The sequence below is a fragment of the Lissotriton helveticus genome, chromosome 1_1 (genome assembly GCF_964261635.1).
Source record: "Lissotriton helveticus chromosome 1_1, aLisHel1.1, whole genome shotgun sequence".
NCBI classification, from domain to species: domain Eukaryota; kingdom Metazoa; phylum Chordata; class Amphibia; order Caudata; family Salamandridae; genus Lissotriton; species Lissotriton helveticus.
In genome coordinates, this window is record NC_136057.1 from 983,426,043 (window position 1) to 983,434,963 (window position 8,921).

The following is an 8,921-nucleotide window of genomic DNA, read 5'->3' on the forward strand; positions in this document are numbered from 1 at the left end:
GAGATTGAGCCTTCATTAATTTTAATAATAATTTTAAATTGTTTTCACATCAACTGGTGCCAAGTTGTGGTTTCTACTGGACATACTATTGTCATGTTTGCTTCTTTTCTTCTATGCACTTCTGGTTTTCAGCGTATTCGGTGATACGCACACCACTGCATTTTACATCAGACTTTTTTTTATAAATAAAGAACATTTTTTTATTATTTATTTTATTCACTTTAAAGTGCGCATTCAGTGATGGCAACAGCGACAACACATCAAATCACTCAACCTCACAAGAACTTGATGATGTATTTGTGGATGTATGATGGTGCTATGCGATACATAACACCGCAGTACCATCACAACGCAGCTTTTACAACGCAAGTTATTACCACTACTTGCGCTGTAGGGTGCTGGACTTAGGAAAAGTATGATTTACTATTCCAACTCCAGCCTACGTACAGTAGGGAAGGTGTTGGAATAGTAAATCACACTATTCCTTAGTCTAGAATGCCCTCCAGCACAAGTCGTGGTAACGACTTGCGTTCTAAAATCCACGTTGTAATGGTACTGCGGTGTTATGACCGCGTCATAATGGTTGTTTCCCGTATTGGATAAAGTGAAAGAGTTAATTATTTCTGCTCAGGCACTACATGCGTTTCGTGACGATTGTCCTTCTATTATCACAGTGGATGCTAGCATGAATGCTCTGGGGGCGATCTTTAATTAAAGAGTAAATGGCAAAGAGTTGACTGTGGCATTTGCATCTAGATCCCTCAGACATTTTGAGAAGAACTACAGCACTATTGAGCGTGAAGCTTTAGCTTGTGTCTGGGCGGTTCAGAAATTTAAAATGTATATTTGTGGTCGAAAATGTGAAATCGTTACAGATCACAAGCTGCTCACTTTTGTTTTCACCAAAGTTTCCCGTAATACGATGTCTGCAAGGTTGACTCGTTTAATTTCAAAGTTACAGGAATATAATTTTGACATTAAGTACATACAGGGAGGCAAAATGTTGCGTGCTGATTTTTTTATCAAGGATGTTGATGGAAAAGGATGATGAAGAGACAGTTGATGAAGACGAAGTGAAGTGTGTTGCTGTGTTGGATGTCAGTTGCAGATCGAACCTCCGAGTGTGCGCTGCTTCTTGCCGTGGCTGAAGTCTTATGATATTAAATAAATCTTCTTACCTGTAAAATGGTGGTATCCATCTGTTGATCCTGTACACCACAGAGTTGGTTCTAGAAGAGGAAAATAAAAAGTTTCTAGGGAGGACGTGGCAGCCCAACTCTGTTTCTGGAGATCCACTCCATGCATTCTTGTTTGCAGCTTGCACTTGCAGGGCTGGATAGAGATTTTTAGGCAACCTAACCAAACTTGCATTCATCTGGTACAGCTTTCCCTGCTAATTTATGAAGATGTGTTGCCTGTTAAAGCAGCGTGTGGCCTATAAAGGAGTACAGCAGCAGATTTTGTGGCACTATTAATGCACTATTTTGTCATTTTTTACATGTTAACCCAGGGCAAACCTTTCATTTCATTGGAATTAGTTTAACTAAAACGTGATATTTCATTGTGCTGCCAAGAGTTGGCGTGCCAAAGCACGCTAAAAGGTGTGGCAGCACTTTTAGAACCTTTTGCTACATTTCAGCTATTAAATATTCTTTGCTAAAAAGATGATGGAATTTGGGGCAATGATGGTAAATTCATAATTTTGTAGCAAAGGCCACGTTTGCATCATTCCAGTGGCCCTGCCTATGAGTGGGACGGTACACGGTTGCCTGGATTAATTGCCTTGCAAATAGCTGGTTCTTCGTTCTAGGCCCCAGCCAAAGGGTACGCTGCGTGCACCTTTGCTATAATTACAACATACATTGATTTCCCCATTGCCTTAAGAGATTATTGGTATCTGCTTTCCAAGCACTGTATGTAGCACAGTAAAAACAGACATCATGCACACTGTGCCTATCAAAGGACAAACACTGGATGCCTTTCGTTTCGCTCCTCTGGGCGCTTAGCACATCTCATTACTTTCCATATTAACATGCTCATTGCATTTAATGACTTGTGATGACAAAACACTGCATGGCTCTGTTTATTGCATCATTCATGGCAGCCCATTGCTCTCGGTTTATTGTTTCTTGCATAGTCACAAAGCCCCCTAATAACGTTATCACCATCGTTTTTCGTCATCCCTATAAAAAATACATTTAAAAATAAAGTGAGGCATATCAAATTGCACATTTCATAACTCCTGGCTGTAAAGTGTCCAATTTAAAAACCCGTCCTATGCCTCGGAACAACAGCTCATCCTTCAGGGCATTCTCTCACCACCCCCTGCAATCAACATTGTTTAAGGTTTTCAATTCTAATAATCCTTATGCCTGATATAGTCGGTACTTTTTAATAATCCCGCTGTACGGCAGCACTCTGTTTTCCATATTTCCAATATTGTCCCTGCGCGCTCCAGTTCTCATTTGTAACTTTCAATGCGAACTGGTTAAGAGCTATTTCCATCAGCCTGTCAAAGGCCATTGATTTTTAGAACACATTCCGACCTAAGTAACAACCTGTCCACTCAGCTGCTCCAGCCAGGCGATTCCACCGCGTGGAATTCCATGTTCTACATGCTTGAGAGGTGTTGGCAGTAACCGGAGCCCAAGCGTGGCTCCGCGAATGATTATGATGCTGTGCGTGGAGTGACGCCGCCGTCTGTTCAATAACAGCCCCGCGAATACACGGGTCATTACGTGGAAACCGGCAGAGCTTCCGCAGCTGACCTTGCCTACAGTACTGGTGAATTCTGGAAACAGACCCTTAGAAAGCACATGTATTGAAGTCTCTCTTTGAGGTCGTAATCGAACTGAGCGTTATCGTTAAGGTCCGTATTTAAATAATGCGAGAAGTGAAACTACAAGTTCCAGGATGCAAAGCGCACTTGCCTGAAAATCCACAATAGTAGTCTAATTCAGTAATTCTGCCTTTTTTTCTGAGCCCACTATTGCGTTGAAACACATTGGAGAACCCCAAATGGATCATGATTGAAAGACTAGAGTCTCAGTCCATTGTTACCCCTAGATTCCTCATTTGGGCTCAGTTGTTTGGTGGCACGCCTGGTTGCTGAGGCCATATTGTTGATGGGTGGTGTTGATCCATATGCAGCATATTGATATTTCAGTGTGTAACCTTTTATTGCTATGGTTAGTGGTCATTCTTTATTTGACAACTTGAGGCAATGTCCATTTAAGCAAGGGTCAACGTCAGAAGGTCTCTCATACTTAAATTTGATTTGTGTATTATCTGAATAACAGTAAGAGTTGAGATTGCAGGAGGAGAGTAGGTCTGATAGAGAGACAAGGCAAATGTTAAAGAGGTGTTAGAACTGTTAGGTGCATTTTTTGTGAATTGAAAGGAGTGACCTGAAGAGGTAAAGTGAGATGATGAACTACCTAAAAAAAACATACAATCTGCTCCAGTTCGCTCCCTGCACTCTAATTTTGTCAAGTCTCTGTATAGAAGCTTGGGATGATGAGCAATTTCAGTGTCAAGTGAGAGTTAACAATATATGCATGATTGTACTCCAATGTAGATATTTGTCTTAAAGCAGATCTGTCAATCTTCCTATCTTTTTTACTAAAACAGTATGTTATTGGCCAGACATTAGAAGGATCTCTTTGTTCAGAGCATGTTTGAATTAGTGAGGGTTTTATATAGGGCATTTACATTTCCTTTGGGAATATACCTGTATTCAAGCTGTTTTTAACAGTTCAGCTTAATTGGCTGCAGAGCAATTCAAGAGGTAATTAGTCTGCTGGTGATTCTGCTGGCCTACAAGTGTTTGCAGCATTGATGATTCTTCTGTGGTCAAGAGGCTAAAGGTGATTACCTGTAGTTGTTTCTTTTTTGTTATCTGGTGAACTGAGCTGTGCTCCTGGTAATGTAGTTGAGCAGTGGAAAGGCAAGGAGGGAGACTGAAACTGGTGAGTGGGAAGTAATTCCGGTGTGCCTTGCAAACAACAAGGGTCAGTGGTGAGGATGCCTTTTGTTGTGTTGCCAAGAAACCAAGATGTCCTAAGGTACTATGACATCTCGGGGCACCAAATGCAAGCTTGGCTGCACCTGGACCACACCCTCTGACAGGATTCCTGTCCCTCCGGCCCCCTACAGGTACTTCGCCACAAATCCACGCACCCTAGACCCTGGACGCAACAACAACTACTGCCTCGCATCACCCCACTCCACAGAAGGACCGTTCACCTGTCTTTGCTGCCAGTTCACTACCACCACATGCCAAACCGCCTTAATAGAAACCCGTACCATGCCATCCCGCCGTTGGAGACATCCCCAGAACAACTCAGATGCCCCCTGATCAAAACTAGATCGCTGTGCAAATATGCCACTGAAGTTTGGGACACAATCTCCACCCTCTCCCCCGACGTGATCTTCATCACAGAAACCTGGCTGACCCCAGACATAATGTTGATAATAATAATAAGAATAATAAATAAGTTTGTAAAGCGCACAGCTACCTCAACAGAGGTGACCTGGCGCTGAAACGCATATTCATGGTGAGGGGTAACCGAGGAGTCAGTCTACGGCATGTTAAAGAGCCAGGTTTTTAGAACTTTCCTAAATGCCTGTTCTGATTCCATTCAGGTGGAGGGGCAGAGTTTTCCAGAGTTTTGAAGTTTCATCGCCATTGTTAGACCTGGTACCATTTGCGTTATTCTCCCTTCCATTTTTCACTGATTAGCTCTTCTGTTTTTGATATGCTTTGCTGGTTTAGATGCTTTGGGCACTGTGCCACTGCTATTCAGTGCCACAGTGCAAGTGCTCCCTATGTTAAATTGATGTATTGATTAGTGACTCCAGGATTGACTTATTTGATTTACTTGTCAGACCTTAGTACAGTGCACCACGTGTGCTCAGGGCCTGTAAATCAAACACTGCTGGTGAGCTTGCTTTAAAAAACTAGGGAGTTAGGCCCTTAGGAATTTAGGCTGGGCCATAGAACAAGTAATCAACAACAAAGATGCCTACTCCACACTTATTTTCTAAGCTATCGTTATTCTTGCTTAATGGTCAGACACACATTACTTTTTGTTTGCACCGGTATTTTATTTATACCTTTTGATTTGAATTTTTTGCTTTCTATTTAACACATTTCCTGTATGAAAAGGAGAAATGAGAATATTACATTTTCTATACAACATAGTAAAACTAGAAGGACATTTTTGGATGTCGAGGTCACACATGTAGAAAGCAAAGTGAAAGTATCCCTCAATAAAAAGGACACTGATAAAAATACAATGTTGCCCCATTAGAGTGCCCACCCCGAGGAGTCAAAAAGCAAATCTTCCATATGGGCAACTCCTAAGAATCAGGAGAAATTGTACTGAGACGAGCGAGTATGAGAAACATGCACATGTTTTTTGTAAAGAGATGGCACAAAGGGGATAACCTAAAAAATTGTTGAAACATTCATGTAAGAGAGCACGATTTACACCAAAAGAATGCCTCCTTCAAATAAAAGAGAAAAAGGAATTAAACCGATCGGTGGGTGTAACTACGTTTGGACCCGAGACACACAAATTCCGACAAATAATACTTAGAAATTGTCACCTCCTTGAGGATCTGGAATGTCCTTTTCTAAAACCAATTTTTGCCCTGAGAAAAGAACCAAAGCATAGGACAACAGATTGTCCATGCTGACACAGCATTGCAAAAACCCAAAAGTGATTTGCTATCTAAATGGAATTTAAAACTAGTGGAAGGCCATCACAAGTGTGGCAATTGTGTGGCCTGTCTTGATATCATTGAAGATCACAAATTTAACGATCAGTCCATAAAATGGAAACATTCTGACTTTACAAATTGCAAGACGAAAAACATGGTATATGCGATATTATGCCCCTATATGAAGATTTATATAGGGAAGACAAACCAACAAGTAAATATGAGAATAGCCCAGCATAGGTCTCGTATTAAAAAAAGGTGATTTCAGCGCCGATGGTCGAACACTTTGTTCAAAAGTCTCATGGGGAAAATTAATTTAAATGGACAATCTTATTTTGTATGAATGCGATGAAACGCCCTGTAGACATTGATAACATTTTGCTGCAAAACGAGGCATATCTAATTTTGAAATTTAATAGTGTACAGACAGGACTCAATACTCTGTCCAAAATATCAAGAGTGTAATGGATTTTGGGCTCGATGTGACAATAAGAACTCAGTTTCCCAAAATGCAACAGACTGGACTACATCAAAATGTGATTTAGAATTGGTACTGCATTTCCCAGAATTCATTTTTATAAATAGAAAAACTAATGGGAGCTCCGCCCCAAAGATGTCTGCCCAAATCTTTTGAGAAGCTGACAACTGCCCCTCAGAGCGATATACAGGTAAACAATACTGCTCGAATTTAGCTACATGCAAACCCAAATGTTTGTTGAGCGGTGAATTAAACAAACTCCTTTTCTGCTTCAGGAATCGAAGTAAGAAAAGAATAGGAGTAAGGAGCACCCGCGCCGCTTGGGAACCCCTTCTACCGAGGTACACTTAAGCTCTATATTAATTGAAAAGTGTGAGAACTTGAAATGCTAGAACACTTAACTAAATGTATTTTTTTGATCCCTTGGATTGAAAGGGACGCGGTCATATCAACGCACGCGTCTTTTGGAAAACGAAGATCGGATATAAAGCAAGCGTCACACAGAGACCTGTCAGGTACGTGTAACGCTGGGCACAGTTGTGACTGAATGCGCACTAGAATCTATTAACTAAAACGTATCTATCGACATTTTTTTGGTAGATACACAGAAAACTGGTGAGAGACGCATTTATTAAAGAAAGCAGCAGCCTGGTCGAAAAAGAGGGTGATATTAATTCGGAGGTAGGCGTTTCTATGAATAATATAGTCAGTATGACTAAATACCATCCATATAGGCCCCAAATTAAAAATTTGTAATTCTTGTAGGATTGATCAAGGCGGTTTTATATTTAGAGGTGAACCCAGGATCATGAACGATTAAGAAAGACTGCAAGTACAAACAGAAGAAGACCAGTTTGTTTTGCACTCAGGTATATATAAGCTTTTTCAAATATGTAAACACTGTTTTGTTTTTATACATTTTGTACAGAAAATCAAGAAATCCCTGATGAGAATCTGGGTATTTACATCCCTGGATTCGAAACGCGTCGGCATAACAAAGGCATGGCAAAGGAGCTTAACAATATAAAGGAACCAAATACTTGATTTTTTGATAGTTTAAATTTATTTGTGCTATCAATGTAATTTGCCATTTAATTTTGGTGATTGCTCCCTTGTCTTAAATTTGGATATTGATTTATTCATTTGCAATCCAAGAAAGGTCATGAATGTTTATTCTTTCTTGTGTAATTATTTCTGTGTAAAGTTTTGTACTTTGAATGCAGTATGTAAGGTTTGTCTTAGTAATAATGTGGACTGGAATTGGTGTTGTAAATAATTTGTTTGTAAATAGTGCAGAGACCTCATTTCTCCTTTTCACACAGGAAATGTGTTAAATAGAAAGCAAAAAATTCAAATCAAAAGGTATAAATAAAATACCGGTGCAAACAAAAAGTAATGTGTGTTTGATGATTAAGCAAGAATAACGATAGCTTAGAAAATAAGTGTGGTATAGGCATCTTTGTTGTTGATTGCTGGTGAGCTTCCAGCACTGATTGTGCCACCCACAAGAGCAGCTTGTAAGTATGTCTTAGGCCTGCCACTAAAGAGCCTGCGTGCAGTCTAGTACTGCAATGTCAACTTGGTAAGTGCACCCACTTGCCAGTCCCTAAACCTTCACTTTTCTACATATCAGACACCCCTAAAGTAGGCCATTAGTATGGAAAAGGTAGGACATGCCCTGATGTGTGTGGCATGTCCTAATAGTGAATTATAGCCATTTTTGTTTTTTACTATTGCAAGGCTACCTGTGCCCATAGGCCAGAATGGGCCATTTGATTATAACATCGTATAATCCTAACTGACCCGGGGAACATGGTAGATATTCGAATTTAGTATGCCTGAACTCAGAATGATGAAATACATCTTTTAGTAAAGTTGTTTTTGACATTCTGTTTTCCAAAATACCACTTTTAGAAAGTGGGTATTTTCTTACCTAACCGTCCAGCCTGCCTCTGCTAGCTTGTGTATTGCATGTCTGGTTTGTAAGGGACAGGGGCTGGCTTCAGGAGACAGGGTGCATCAGCACAGGGCTGAATAGACCTATGTGCATGTAGAGTGGTGGGAGGAGTAGTACCTGGGCCATAATAGGGCTGTGCCTGCCCTCCACAATGCTGGCTCTACCTCCTGTGGTGTGTCTGGGGACCCTGGCCCACCCTGACATAGGAAGAAGGTGTGCACTGGCAGAATTCACCCAGAACTGGTTTGAACTAGGTACAGGACCGTCTGCCTTCAGAGGACAGAGGATTTTGCAGTATAAATATTGGGACCCAGACCCCAGGCCTTTAGATATCACTTCTGGGAAAATAAGACAAACCTTTGCCAAGGAGAAGAACCAAGGAAGCTGCAGGAGTATGGACTGCCCGTCTGTCAGTGTGATGTTTGCTGGGTTGGGCTGCAGTGGTTTCTTCTTTGCCAAGGAAAGGAGAAGGAACTTTCATCATCTTGCAGAATATTTCTCCAAGGGCTTGAACTTGTGCTTGCCTCCTGCTGAAGTCATAGGGCTACAGGACTTCACCACCAGCTCCCTATAGCAGTCCTTGCAGTCCTTGCTGCTCATGCGCCATTTTTTCAGTGCCTTCCTTAGAATGGTGGCGTGGGGGGGGGGGGGGGCTGAGCAGGACAGGAGTGCCCATCTGCATCCTCGCTGCCTCAGGTTTCTTCCTCTTCCTGAATGCATGCCTTGTATACCAACATCTGAGTCTCACAGATTCTTTTAAAA